Here is a 14,912-nt window from a genome sequence, read left to right as displayed (position 1 = left end):
GCCAGTAAATTAAATGCTACTGGTGGGCTTGCAGCGCTGATTGCGCCACCTACCAAAGCAGCCCTTCAAACCTGCCTCAGCCTAAGGCCTCTGCCATTGCAAGGCCTATGTTACTGCCGCTGTGACATGGCACCTAAAGTGTGTGCTACAACTGTGACTCCCCTTTTACTGCATGTCAGTCACCCCTAAGGTAGGCCCTAGCTAACCCTCTGGGTAGGGTGCATTGTAGGTAAAAGGTAGGACATGTACCTTAAGTGTGTGACATGTCCTGGTAGTGACGCACAGTCATTTTGTTTTCTCACTGCTGTGAGGCTGCCCTCTGATGGGAATGTATTGGGGATTCCCTGATAAGTGTTTCAGTGGTTATTCCTGATATGAGAGGAGCAGCGTGGTCAAGTTTGGTATATCTGGAATGGTAATAACAAATGCTGTGCAATGGTGTGCGCAGATTTATTATACCTATTTTAGTATAGCAGAGTCTGGCCAGTGGGAGTCTGCGAGGAAGAGGCCGGTTGAGGCCCATTGACAGTGCCTGCCCCGCAACACAGAAGGAGTCCCCGGAGTAGCCCCAGTGAGTGGGGCTGCGCTTAGGCCTATTCGTTTCTTTCAGCATTGTGCCAAGAGCGGCACTGGAGGAACCCGGTAAAGGGGGATCCCAAGGCACCGTTGGTGCCAGTCCTTCTCCAACACAAGAGGAGCCCCGGGAAGGAGGGGCTCCCATGGCAATCCTTTGGTACGGGGCACTACGGGTGCCTATAGGGGGCAATATTGCTTTTAGAGTCCCAGTGGGACTCAGGGGGCACTGCTGTGCCCGTGCTCATTTCTCCCCCAGCTACACCGTGAGAGAGAAGGCAGCTGCAACGTGGGACATCCTTCTTTTTCTTCAGGTAAAGGAGTGAGAAACACTCCTCTGCCCCAGCGCATTGCACACTTTGCTTTGGCTGCATTAGCAGCAAAAGGGCACTTGGAAAGCCCTAGGATCACGCCCTGAAATTTTGGACAAAGGGCATTTGAGCCCCACAGAAGGCCAGTTGTCCTGGGGTTATTTCAGGGTGTATGCTAAGGTGCTGTGTGCACTTTATCTGGGTACTGGGTTGCAGTATTCATGTTTTAGGCATAGTGTGTGTATTCCTAATGTGTCTATGCCTACTGTGATGCCTATGACATAATGTGTTTATGCGTAGGATGCTTATGCATAATGTGTTTTTGCCTACAGAGATTGCATAATGTCGTTATTAACCCTGGGTGTAGTTTGCATAGTAGCGCTACACGTAGCTGCGCGAAGTGCACTTCGCACTATACGAGCTACGCATAGCTACGCGAACTGCCTAGTGCACTGTGCAAAATGCAGTTCGCACTGATTGCACATTGGCGGATGCTTGTCCGCACTGTGCAATCAGATCAAACCACATCTTGCACAGTGCAAGCAGTCATTTTCTCAACGCGGACTGGTAGTTTCTCATCGCGAGCGGTCACGAGCATACGCGACCACTCGCAATGAGAAACCTGACCTCCCCGCGTTGAGAATCTCACCGGGAGGTTTATTTTCCACGCTCGCGATCGGCAACTTGATGTTGCTGATCGCGAACATCTCGCCAGGATGGGATTTTGCTCGCTCGCGATCGCCAACTTGATGTTGAGGACCGCAAGCAAGCAAAAAATGACTGCGACACCTCGCTACGGGTGTTTGCACTGTGCTACGTGCATTTCGCATAGTGCGAAGTAGCGCAAACTTCGTAAACTACGCATGCGTAGCATTGTGCTTACCCAGGGTTAGTCGTTATGCTGATGATTATGCCTAATGTCAGGTGTGTATCACTTACAACGCAACTTTTACGTCGTAATGCTGTTACAACGCAGCTATTACAACGCAGGATCCATTACATCGGATGCCATTACAACGCATGGCATTACATAGCAGATGGTATTACAACGCATACCATTACATCGTAAGTATTGGTAAGTATATAATTTTGTTTTATTTTATTTAATATTATATAATTGATTTAATTATTATTAATTATAAATAAAAATAAATAAAAATATTTATTTATGTTTTTAAATATTATAAATTAAATTTATTAATTTAAGTAATTTTTTAAATAAGTATGAGTATAGGAGTATATGTTTTGGGGTACTGAGGTATATGTTTTGGGGTGTTTGTGTATTTTTAGGTTTTAGGGCAGGGTTTGGGTTTTGGGGTACAGGGGTGTTTTTAGGTTTTAGGGTTTTGGGGTACAGGGGTGTTTTTAGGTTTCAGGGTAGGGTTTGGGTTTTGGGGTACAGGGGTGTTTTTAGGTTTCAGGGTAGGGTTTGGGTTTTGGGGTACAGGGGTGTTTTTAGGTTTCAGGGTAGGGTTTGGGTTTTGGGGTACAGGGGTGTTTTTAGGTTTCAGGGTAGGGTTTCGGTTTTGGGGTACAGGGGTGTTTTTAGGTGTCAGGGTAGGGTTTGGGTTTTGGGGTACAGGGGTGTTTTAAGGTTTCAGGGTAGGGTTTGGGTTTTGGGGTACAGGGGTGTTTTTAGGTTTCAGGGTAGGGTTTGGGTTTTGGGGTACAGGGGTGTTTTTAGGTTTCAGGGTAGGGTTTGGGTTTTGGGGTACAGGGGTGTTTTTAGGTTTCAGGGTAGGGTTTGGGTTTTGGGGTACAGGGGTGTTTTTAGGTTTCAGGGCAGGGTTTGGGTTTTGGGGTACAGGGGTGTTTTTAGGTTAAATTAAATTAATTATATTATATTAATTACATTTCTTAATTAAAATAATTAAATTAAATACATTATTTTAAATAATTTAATTTAATTACAATCAAAAAAATATTTAAATTAAATTAATTTAATTATATTAATTAAATAAAATTAATTACAATTTTTATTAAAATTAATTTAAATAAATAGATTTAAATTTATTAAATAAAAATAATTACTATTTTAAAATGTATTTTAATTAAATTAATTAAATTAAATTAATTAAATTAACTTAATTACATTTTTTTTAAAAAGGTATACTTACCTATACTTACGATGTAATGCCATGCGTTGTAATAGCATCTGCTATGTAATGCCATGCGTTGTAATGGCATCCGATGTAATGGATCCTGCGTTGTAAAAATTCCGATGTAACGGAATGCGTTGTTATAAACCGCGTTGTAGTGACACCAATCCCTAATGTCAATGTGATAATGCTGAGTACAGTATTTTGCCAGTAGTAACTGGTTGTGATATTTTTACTACTAGTGCTTGTGATGGTTCTGACAGTGCCTCGATTCGTCCAATCATGTATATAATCCCCTGTAAATATTGCCTAGTGTCAGTTGGCACAGTGTAAATGTGTGATTATGATTTGAATGTGTTTTGGCTAATGCAAAGACTATTTCTATATAACCTTGTGCGAGTTTCTTTTGGTGGTGTGGCTAGTGTGTTGCTGCTGTGTGTGTTGTGCGAATGCGTTACACATGGCCTCTGGGATAAGCCTGACTGCTCATCCCAAGCTACCAAGGGGGTGAGCAGGGGTTATCTTCAGCGTGTAACTTCTTGCCCTGACTAGAGTGGTGGTTTCTGCCAGCTTAGGCGCATGCCCTAGCCAACCAGAAATCCCATTTCTAACAGAATGGCAGTACATCAATGGAGATCATCTCTAACTCGTTCATATGTCTCTCAGCGAGGAAAGGCTGTGACTAGGTCCAGTCCTACCTGGAATCAAGTCTAGGGCCAAATAATAATAATAATAATTAATAATAATAATAAATAGCAGAGGAGAGGCTCTGGGTCAGCCGAGATGGAGGATGGTATATCACCAGAGTAGGAAGCAGGTTAATGCAATGTATGTTCTGCAAGTTGTAACACCCAAATGGAGAGGCTACCATGATGGGGAGCTATATTAGATGGAGCAGGGTAGCAAATTACAAGACAAATTTAAGCAAATGTTAAAAAGTCATACATGCTATAAAAACACTTTTAAATCTTTAAAAAACACTGTGCACTGCAGCTTGGGATGGTGAATCTCAAGTGTTCCGGCATAAGCTCTTCTTGACACCACCAAATTACTCATTTGCATTCTTAAATTATTGAGACTCCACAGTCTGTCATTTGAAAGAAACCTGGATAATTTAGATAGTGAAAGGTACTTAAATCAACAGGTGTGTCTAGGTTTCACTGAAAATAGTCATTTAGGAAATGCCACTGATTTCTTTCTCTAATGTGTTACATAGTCATTGTAAGAAGACAAGGCTTTTTACAGATGCCCCCCCCCCACTTTTTGCCCCCATTTGGACTGCCAGATGCCAGTTTTCGACTCTGTCAGTGCTTTGAAGGCTGCTAATCAGGCCAGTGTGCTTTACCAAAAACTGTTTTTTGTGAATTTGCAACCCCAATTGACAGAGACTTTACCCCTTTATAAGGCCCTAATATATGGAACATGGGGTGCTCAGAGGAAACATGGTAAAGGGATCCCCAGGGCTGCAGATCCATTTTGTGCAACCCTGGGTGACCCAAGCAAACTACTCACAGCAGGCATGCTATTGCAGACTGCAGGAGCTGTGTAAACGTATAGTACTCAACTGTGCCCTCCCCATGAGTGGCACAGTCACCTACACTGCTTTTAGTATATATCAGTCACACCTAGAGTAGGCCTCCTGTGCAAAGGGGGCAGGGTGCAGTATATTAAGAGTGTAGACATGTAAGTGCAAGCTTACGTTTCTCTATGGTGTCTTTACCATTAAAGTGCACCATGAGTGATAGGCAGTCCATAGGATAACATGGGACTTGCAGACGGGGAAGACCTGGGTTGCTACCTCCAGGATGGGACCACCTAAATATGTAAAATTTGGTGTCAAACAATGTTCCTTCTCTCCCTTGACATGCATCTGGTGTCCAGGGAAGGTTCGCATGCACCATGTTGGCACTTTAGAGGTTACCCACCTGGCTGCCCCAGCTGTGCTCTAGTTGACTAACCAGCATTTTGCTACGCCTGCTGATGCCACAACAGGATTTTGACCTCTTGCCAGGTAGTGTGATCACTCCAGGAGTCCAGAACAAAGGCTGAGCAGGAAGGAGGTCACACCTCCCTCCTACCCATCTGGCTAGTTAAGTGACACATCAGAGCTTCAAAGGTTGCAGTGCCTCTTATATGCATTTAGTATGTCCCCTTGAGGAGGAAACAGCCCTCCCCTTGCCCCAGGCATGCTTGCACCTGGGCAAGGTGGGAAATCAGCTATGCAAGAGGTGTATACCCGAGGAAGGCTGGCCACACTTCTAGTACATCTAAAAGTGAATTCTGCCTCCTTTGGAGGGCAGAAATAGTGGGTTCCGGGTAGAAAAGGTGACCTACACCACTGGAACCCACGAATTAATTGGTGGGTATTAATGGTTTATTTTTCATCTATTCTAGCAGTAAAAATGATTTGAATATGGATGAGAGCGTGAGTGTTTCCACTTTGATTACAGCACTTTGCAGGACATTGTGTGAAAGGACCAACTATTTATTGTGAATATGATTAGATTGTAATTGTGTCATATCGGGACACATTTTAAGGAAAATATGTTGTAATGGAATACCAACATGTATATATAAAAAATTATTATTATTTTTTTTAAATTTGGGATCTTGAACTGAAAAATGATGGATGATTATTGTAACATGTTTTATATTTTTTTTAGATTTCATCGTGGGGAGAAATACTACAATACAGAAAAACTGTATTTATGTTGGTCTGCAGTCAAAAAACCTACTTAAAAAAACAACACTTTTTTTAATATATGATACTAATAAAATAGTTGATCTTTTATCTTTTTTCTTTCACACTTGTCCTTTTGAATTACATAGTTGCTGGACTGAAGTGGATGGGAATACTGAACGACTGCTAGAGGTGATTGTTGAGCTGTATGCACATAAAGAGAACACTAGGGGATTTCTTGTTTTAACCTTTGTACTTGGCGTCCTTTCCCCTTGGTGCTTTTGGACCACTCTCTTCTATTTTTGGTATTTAAATGTGACACTACCAAAGAGAGGGACCCTTGCGGAAACACCCTCCGTCCCCCTTGAACTAGACCCCTGCAAACTGCAGGTAAAAACAGTCACTGAATCCAAAGAATCACCTGCCATCGGGCCCCCCAAGGGATCGCCCAAATCTAGATGGTCGAGTGAGTGCATTATGGGAGTTGTAGTCTCACCTGCCCCTAAGTTTTAGGCTGTTATGTTACTCTCCCAGACCCAGTGCAGTTCCAGAAGCTTTCTCGGTTCTTACCTCTTTTAAGGCTTGTTGGTTACCAGCCTGGTAACTGACCCCTTAACTCCACGCTGCATTAAGAGGGCCTTCCACAACATCTGCAATTGACATTGGAAACTACCTCGCTCTTGTGATTTAGAATTTTCGTATCCCCAGCACTGTCCAAGTAGTAAAAGCAGCTTTACTGTGGGTCCTGTTCTGCACAATGGATAGCCAGGAAAATTCTGTAGCCGGACTCCACAGGCTTTGTAAAATTGAACGGACTGCTGGGACCTGGTCCTGGGACCTGCACCACCTTTACCCTGCAAGGTACAAGGCAGCCACACCTCTAAGTGACCGATTACCACTAGTAGTTTTTACCTATCTTAAATGTCTGCTGTATTCGCTGCATTTATTTTCTATTGCTTTGAAAAAACCCATAACTCCGGTTATATGTTTTCTGTTTTGTTTGTTTTGGTGTCTAAATTTTGATAAAAAGACACTTTATTTTTATAAATTGGTGTTTGTTTCGTATAGAGTCGGGTGAATTAACATAAGGGTACGGTAAAATGGTTAACACATGATCCTCTGATAAAGCTTGGCTGCTCTTTGCCACTCCACCAGGACTGAGCTATGGATTTATTAGTGTGAATCCAAGGACCATCTTTGGTATATTGTGCTATTATTACATGGTAAGGAAACAGTTATAGAACTTAATTTGTATGTGCTTACTTTATACCATTCCCATACCTGATCAGAGCATTAAACCGTTTCCCTCTTCAGTGTATATATATATATTTTATTTTTTATTGCAAACGGCATTTAAGATTTTTGATCAAATTTATTTTTATTTTCAGTTAAACAAAACATTGCAGTTGTCAGACAAACACCATACAAAATGCACCTGCTTCCCCTGGTTACTATTTTAGCATTAGGAAGCTGCTCCCGGGGGAGTAATGCCATGAGTCCGTGCATGATGGCGTGGGTAGCACCTTGCGAAACACTGCATAGAAGAGCTCTGGTAACGCGCCCCTTTTCTGAGTCCTCCCAAACCCCAACCTGCCCCCCCCCTTGCCCACCCTCTCCAGTGTGTTCCGCTGTGTAGTCATAAGGCTTGCAAAGGGACCCCCCTCATACCTTCGTGTTCTCATCTCTTGGTGGTGTGTGAAACTCATCTACCAGTCTAAGGACTCTGAGATATTTTGGGCATGTAAGTTCGTGAAATTCGTGAGACAGTAGGGAGACCAAAGGCGACCATGTTTCCCTAAATGTGTCTGAGGTTTGTGTAAGTGAGGCTTGTATGCGCTCCATCCCCATTATATACCACAGCCGGTGAAGCCAACCTGTATGAGTGGGCCTCCGTGGAGTGCCCCAAAGTGAAAGGATGTGGTGCGTCGCAGCCCCCAATGCCAGCTTCATTTGTCTCCCCCGAATGGACTTAAGTGGGAAGGTAAGTTTGTTAGGCAGACCCAGGATCGCATACGCGGGGAAGCGGGGAATCTCTGTCCCAAAATACCCATCTACATCGTTGAGGACCTCCTCCCAGTACCCCTGCACTTCTGGACATTCCCATAACAGGTGGAGCATGGTCCCTACGTGTCCACATCCGCTCCAGCACTTGGAGTCCCTACTAGGATTGCTCTGCTGGAGCCGCTCGGGGGTCAAATGCCAATAGTAAGCCACTTTGACTGCTGACTCCCAGCTGGCCATGTTGAGGGCCGTGTTGTGCGCCCGGTAGAAGATGTCCTGCCATTCCTTGTCCGAGAGCGCGCGCCCCAGCTCCCTCTCCCACCTTTTCTGCCCTGCTGATCGAACCACAGGTGATGGGGGGGGTCAGCAACTTATACAGTTATGTGATCACCCGTTTATCCGTGGATTTGGATAGGAGCCACTTTTTGTATGGCTTAAGAATGCGGCCCACGTGTGAGATGATGTCCTTATGGGTAAGCCAATGTGGCAATTGAAAGTATTGGAAATTCTGCGGCTTATCGATGGAGTACCCTTCACCGATAGCCTGCAGGGTCATAAAGCCCTGCAAATCAAACAGGTGTCCGGCCGAGCTGCACTCCGTCCGCCTCCATTGCGGGAAGGAGCCGGGAACCATTCCCGGCGGGAACGCCGGGTTGTCAAATAGCGGTGTCTTTGGCGACGGGAAGGACGTGAGGTCCCTGGCCACCGCAACCGCGTCCCAGACCTGAAGGAGGGTCTTGGTGATGGGTGATTTTTTGATGTATGCCGGTCTATCTGGGCGCGCTAAGAATGGGATTCTCCAGAGTGGCATCCCCGCCATGACCCTGTCCTGGAACAGCCATCGCTTCGCTGAGGTTAGCCTGGACCATTCCAAGAGGTAACGCATCTGTGTTGCCTGGAAGTACCGCTGTAGGTCAGGTACACCCAGCCCCTCCTCCGCCGGGATTCGCGTGATCAGGTCGCGCCTCATCCTAGAACGTTTACCTGCCCAGACGTAGTGCTGTATCGTGTCTTGCAGCTTTTTGAGCATGCCTATAGGAGGGGTAACCGGGATGGTCTGAAAGAGGTATAGCACTTTTGGTAGCAGGGACATTTTGACCGCAGCCACCCGGTGTCAGAAAAAAGGATACGTTGAAGCGGCCCCCTCAGGAACAGATGCTCTTGCCCCAGTACTCCCACCGACCAAACTCCAAAGACTGTCTTTATAAGTTGCAGTCCATAGAATTAGCCCGGGGAAGGGAAAGGGGAAGTGGAAGACAAAACAAGAGAGACTGCTTCTCTTCTGGCACTGAGCCTGCCTCTGGTCAATCTGGCAATTCTCGCTCTAGAAAGGAATTAACAGTGATTAACCTCCTGGTCTAAAACATGCTATCTCTTTCTATGTATTTTCTTAGGCGGGGATTGTATCTTACCAATGTGCACTAGGAAGCTAGCTACTCTCTAATGTGTTTTGTCTGTTATCAATTGACAATCTGATTCATCGGAAGATACTCTGAGGATATAAGTTTTCAAGTTTCTATAGTAACTTTCGTTCAAGCTTCTTCCAAGAGAGTCTCTATTTCTCAGGATACAGATTGACTAATACAGGTAAAAATAGTTTTAGAAGATTTCCTGAGGATTACGACTCCAGTAGGTTTCTGACAAGAAATACACGCTAACACAAGTCTTTTTGCAATTCTCCAGAAAAGAACTCTCTGAATGAGTTACAGTCTCTTATCCTTAGAACAGAACTGTCAGTTCATTGGAAAATTCTCATTTGACTTGAGGCGCAATTCATCTGCTTTCACATCTCGGAGCAAGGTCGCCTCTGAATAAATGTCTGCGACGTTACTTAAAAGCTAAATACTCTTACTTGACAAGTATGGGGCTTCTCTTGACTGAAGACACCCAACACAGCTTGCTTCTCCTTACAAGACTCTGAAAACGAAGACTCCACAAGTGTTTATCACCAAGGACGATATTCCTGAGGGAAAAAAGGTTTCGTTAAGAAGCGCTCTTTTCACATGACACCCAAGCGCATATTCTTACTTCCCTTTTAACAGGAATTCTGATGCCAAAATATGATTATTCAAGGTTTTTTCAAGTTCTGTGACTGAGAGCGTGAGGAAAACGCTCTCTCCGTGAATTCAGTCAGTTGAAGTGCGCCGCTCGCAGTGCGCGCATGCGCAAAGGGGGGACACTCTCGCGGACTGAGGAAATCAGCTAGACTGCTGACCTCCACCGAGGACGGAACCTCCTCTGCATTCTCAAGATGGCTGAGCGCTGCAATTCTGCCAACAGCAGCCGCAATGAAGTCTTCCAACATGGGTGTCTGCGCTTGCAAGGTCTTTTTAGGTAAGGATTTCCAAGAGAAGAAGGATGGATCCTGACAGTACCTCCCACCAAGAAGGCTCTCCCCAGCCGGGGTTTGGTAGGATATGCCTTATGAAACTCTGTAATTAATCTTTTTGCATGAACATTCTCACAAGGCTCCCACGATCTTTCCTCAGGTCCAAAGTTCTTCCAATCAATCAGATAGTACAGTGTGCCTTTCTTAATTTTTTAATCTAAAATCTTATGTACCTCAAACTCTTCCTCAAGATCTACCTGAACTGGCTTGGGCACTAAACGGACTCTTAAATTGGGTGGACTTTTTTTATCAGAGAAACATGAAAGGTGGGGTGAATCTTTAGATATGAAGGTAAATGTAGTTTAACAGTCACTGGTCCTAACATCTTTTCTACAGAGAATGGACCTAGAAATCGAGGTTGAAATTTTCGGTTTACCTTCAATTTCAGATTTTTTGTTGATAACCACACCTTTTCACCCGGAAGAAAGACTGGATCTACTCTTCTCTTTTTATCTGCATACTTTTTATAGGATTCTTTTGCCTTCACCAAATTTTCCTTAACTTGGACAAGGGATTTCTGGACTTCTGAAACTAACCTTTCAACTGCAGGAACAGGACTTTCCTCTTTTTCCACAATTAAGGTGGGATGCCTACCACTATTTACATAGAAAGGAGAATAGCCAGTGGACGAATGAACCGCGTTATTGTAAGCAAACTCTGCCGCCCACACCATTTCGGACCACTCCATTTTCTGGTCCAAAAGGTACAATAGGAGGTACTGCTCGAGTTCCTGGTTCACTCTTTCAGTCTGGCCATCTGTTTCTGGGTGGTAACTGGTGGAAAAGCGAGTGTCTATTCCCAACTTGTGAGTGAAGGCTCTCCAAAAATAGGAAACAAATTGTGTGCCCCTGTCGGACACCAAAATCTTGGGAATACCATGTAAACGCACAATGTGTTGGGAAAATAGTTGTGCTAAAAATGGGGCTTCAGGGACCTTTTTTAGAGGGATGAAATGTGCCATCTTAGAGAACACATCTACAAATACTAACACTGTAGTAAATCCTTGACTTGAGGGTAAATCGACTATTAAATCCATTGACACAGTATGCCAAGGATGTGGTGGAACAGGTAATGGTTTTAACTTGCCCTGAGGTGGTTTCCTATCTGATTTCCCTCTTAAACATCTTTCACAGGTAGTAACATACTGTTGTATCTGCGGTTTCATGTCTGGCCACCAAAAATGTCTCTCTACTAATTCAGTCGTTTTATGAATTCCTTTGTGTCCAGCCAACAAATGGTCATGACAGGATTCTAAGGCCTTTTCTTGAAGCTCTTGTGTGGGTAAGTACAGACGTTGATCCTGATAGGGAAGACCATTCCGGATTTCACGACCGTCTTCCTCTAGAGACCAGTCATTCATTTCTTGTAAGGGCATGACTTCTTTTAACTTGTTTGCAATTTCAGAGGTATCTGTAGCCAAAATGATCTTTTCTTCTGGAATTATACTTTGCTCTTCTTTTTTCTTCTCTGAGGCAATGGAATCAATTCGGGATAATGCATCTGCCTTGACATTACTCTTCCCAGGGCGGAAGGTAATCACGAAGTCAAAATCTGCGAAGAATAATGACCATCGCAATTGCCGGGCCGTTAACGTACGAGCTGACTTAAGAAATTTCAAGTTTCTGTGGTCCGTGTACACCGTAACTTTATGTTTTGCTCCCATCAAATAGTGACGCCATTCCACAAAAGCATCCTTTACGGCCAACAACTCCTTATCAGCAATAGTATAATTGCACTCTGGCGGACTCAGTTTTCTCGAATGATATGCCACTGGATGTAATTGACCTGACACTGGATGGCGTTGCGACAAGATTCCACCTATTGCGATATCAGAAGCATCCGCTTCCACAAAAAAAGGGTCTTCAATTCTAGGATGTAACAAAATGGGAGCTTGAGTGAAAGAATCCTTGAGAAATTGAAAGGCATCTTCAGCTTCTTTTCCCCATAAAAATTTGACATCTTTCTTCAATAATCGTGTGATTGGGGCTACTTTTTGGGAGAACTCTGGAATGGACCTCCTGTAAAAATTTGAAAATCCCAAGAAACTCTGAACCTCTTTTACAGATTGAGGGGGGGGGCAATCTTGAACTGCCTTGACCTTGGTGGTGTCCATACTCACTCCATCTGGTGACAGCACGAATCCCAAAAACTCTACTCGAGAGACATGGAAGGCACATTTCTCTAATTTGACGTAAAGATGATTCTCCATCAATTTGATTAAGATTGCTCTTACATGCGGAATGTGCTCTTCCAAACTGTTAGAGAATATTAGGATGTCATCAATGTAGACCACTGCCACCCGGTCCAAAAACTCTCCTAGAACATCATTAACAAAATGCTGAAAGGCAGCCGGGGCATTACATAGTCCATAGGGCATCACCTGATACTCGAACAATCCATAACGAGTTCTGAATGCTGTCTTCCACTCATCTCCAGAAGCCACTCTGATGAAATGATAAGCCCCCCTGAGGTCCAACTTGGTATAGATTTTGGCATTCTTGACTTGATCTAATAACACGGAAATTAGTGGAAGTGGGTACCTATTCTTGACTGTTACTTGATTCAGAGCTCTATAATCAATGCAAGCCCGAAGATCTCCATCCCGTTTTGGAATAAAGAAGAGGGGAGAGGAAACTGGAGATTGGGAAGGACGAATGAAGCCATTTGCCAAAAATTTGTCCAAACATTCTTTCAAAAATCGATTTTCCTTTTCAGTAAGGGCATAAATCCTTCTGCAAGGCAAGATAGCTCCTGGTTCTATTTCAATCTTACAGTCGTAAAGACGATGAGGTGGCAATGTTTCCGCTTTTTTCTTGTCAAATACTGCCACTAAATCCTGATACTCCTCAGGGATTTTCTGCGATTCGACAGTGCAAATTTGAGCTGGATAGATGGAAGCCAAATTTCTTGCTTGTGACTCCCGCTCCTGATGTTCTGAACCTTCAAAACAATTTTCTGCACAAAAGGAAGAATTCATTTAAATTGTTCTTTTACTCCAATCAATTCTTGGGTTGTGTTCTGTTAACCATGGGAGCCCTAAAATTAACTGAAATTGGGGTGCATCAATTAAATTGAAGGTAATTAATTCCGAATGTCCCTGTAACCCTGTCAACCGAACCAACTCTGTTTCATGGGTTATGGGTCCTGAGGATAAGTTGGTGCCATCCACTGCACGTACTGACTCAGGAATTAACTTCTTTACTGGCTGGATTCCAATTTGCCGTGCATACTTGAGATCGCAAAAGTTTCCGGTGGCCCCTGAGTCAATCATTACTGAAACTTCTTTAATTTCTTTATTTCGAAACTTTACCACGAACATTGCTATTAAATGAGGAGCCGCAGATTGCAATGTGTTCATGATGTGTAGTTTGCCATGAGTTGTCTTGGATAATGCTTCCACCCGTGCAACTCGAGTTACGGGCGAAGCCGATCTTTTACTGGCAAGGGAACCTTTGGTCTTTTTGGACACTCTTTTACAAAGTGCCCAGACCCTCCACAGTACAAACACAACTGGGACGTTCTTCGTCTCTCCTTTTCTTCTTTTGCCAACGGACCTCTGACTGAACCTATTTGCATGGGTTCTTCGACTGACGTAGATTCTGGACTCTTTTGAGATTCAAATTTCACACGATCAAATCGTGGCGGGAAGGGACGAAATTCTCTTCTCTTTTCATGTCGCCGTTCACTTAACCTATGATCCAATTGTAAAACCAGGTCTATGAGTTCAGAGATTTCTGTGGGTCTTCGAGGAATTTGGGCCAAGGCATCCTTAAGATCATCCCGAAGGCCTCTGTAAAAGATGGCCGCTCTCTTCTCTTCTGGCCAATCAGTTTCCACTACCAACTTATTAAAATTGGCCAAATACCCCACCAAATCCCGACTTCCTTGCTTTAAGTCTAGCAATTCATTATCTGTAGCCTGTGTGGCAGACCGTCGATCAAAAATCCGGGCAAACTCCACCTTGAAATTCGCATAATTAGTCAGGATGGGATCATTCTTGGTGACCAGGGACATGGACCAAGCAGCCGCATCCCCCGTCAGATACGACAGTATAAAAGCCACTTTAGCTTGATCATCCGCAAAAATTACTGGACGACACAAAAAGTGAAGTGAACACTGTGTCAAAAAAATTTGGGCCTTCATGGGATCTCCTCCATATCTCTCTGGGGAAGCTAAAGGGACGATAGGAGAGATTGAATGGATGACCTGAGTGGAAATACCTGACGTAGATGACTGCTGAGTTGACGAGGCATTACCTCGAAGCACTGACCCCGCAGTCACCAACTCCTCTAACCTCTGACGCGTTTGATTTGACTCCTGACTGGATCTCCTAACCTCCTCTCGTAAAGCTTTATTTTCTTCTAGGGCACAATTTAACTGTTCCTGCATATTACTTAAAACGGTATTTAATGCTTTTAAATCTAATCCTTCCGCCATTCTGTCCGGGAGGGGACCTGAACCCTCGATTAAGAGGTGGGCACTTCAATCTGTCAGAAAAAAGGATACATTGAAGCGGCCCCCTCAGGAACAGATGCTCTTGCCCCAGTACCCCCACCGACCAAACTCCAAAGACTGTCTTTATAAGTTGCAGTCCATAGAATTAGCCCGGGGAAGGGAAAGGGGAAGTGGAAGACAAAACAAGAGAGACTGCTTCTCTTCTGGCACTGAGCCTGCCTCTGGTCAATCTGGCAATTCTCGCTCTAGAAAGGAATTAACAGTGATTAACCTCCTGGTCTAAAACATGCTATCTCTTTCTATGTATTTTCTTAGGCGGGGATTGTATCTTACCAATGTGCACTAGGAAGCTAGCTACTCTCTAATGTGTTTTGTCTGTTATCAATTGACAATCTGATTCATCG

The sequence above is a fragment of the Lissotriton helveticus genome, chromosome 7, assembly GCF_964261635.1.
Source record: "Lissotriton helveticus chromosome 7, aLisHel1.1, whole genome shotgun sequence".
NCBI classification, from domain to species: Eukaryota; Metazoa; Chordata; class Amphibia; order Caudata; family Salamandridae; genus Lissotriton; species Lissotriton helveticus.
This window is presented reverse-complemented; position numbering follows the sequence as displayed.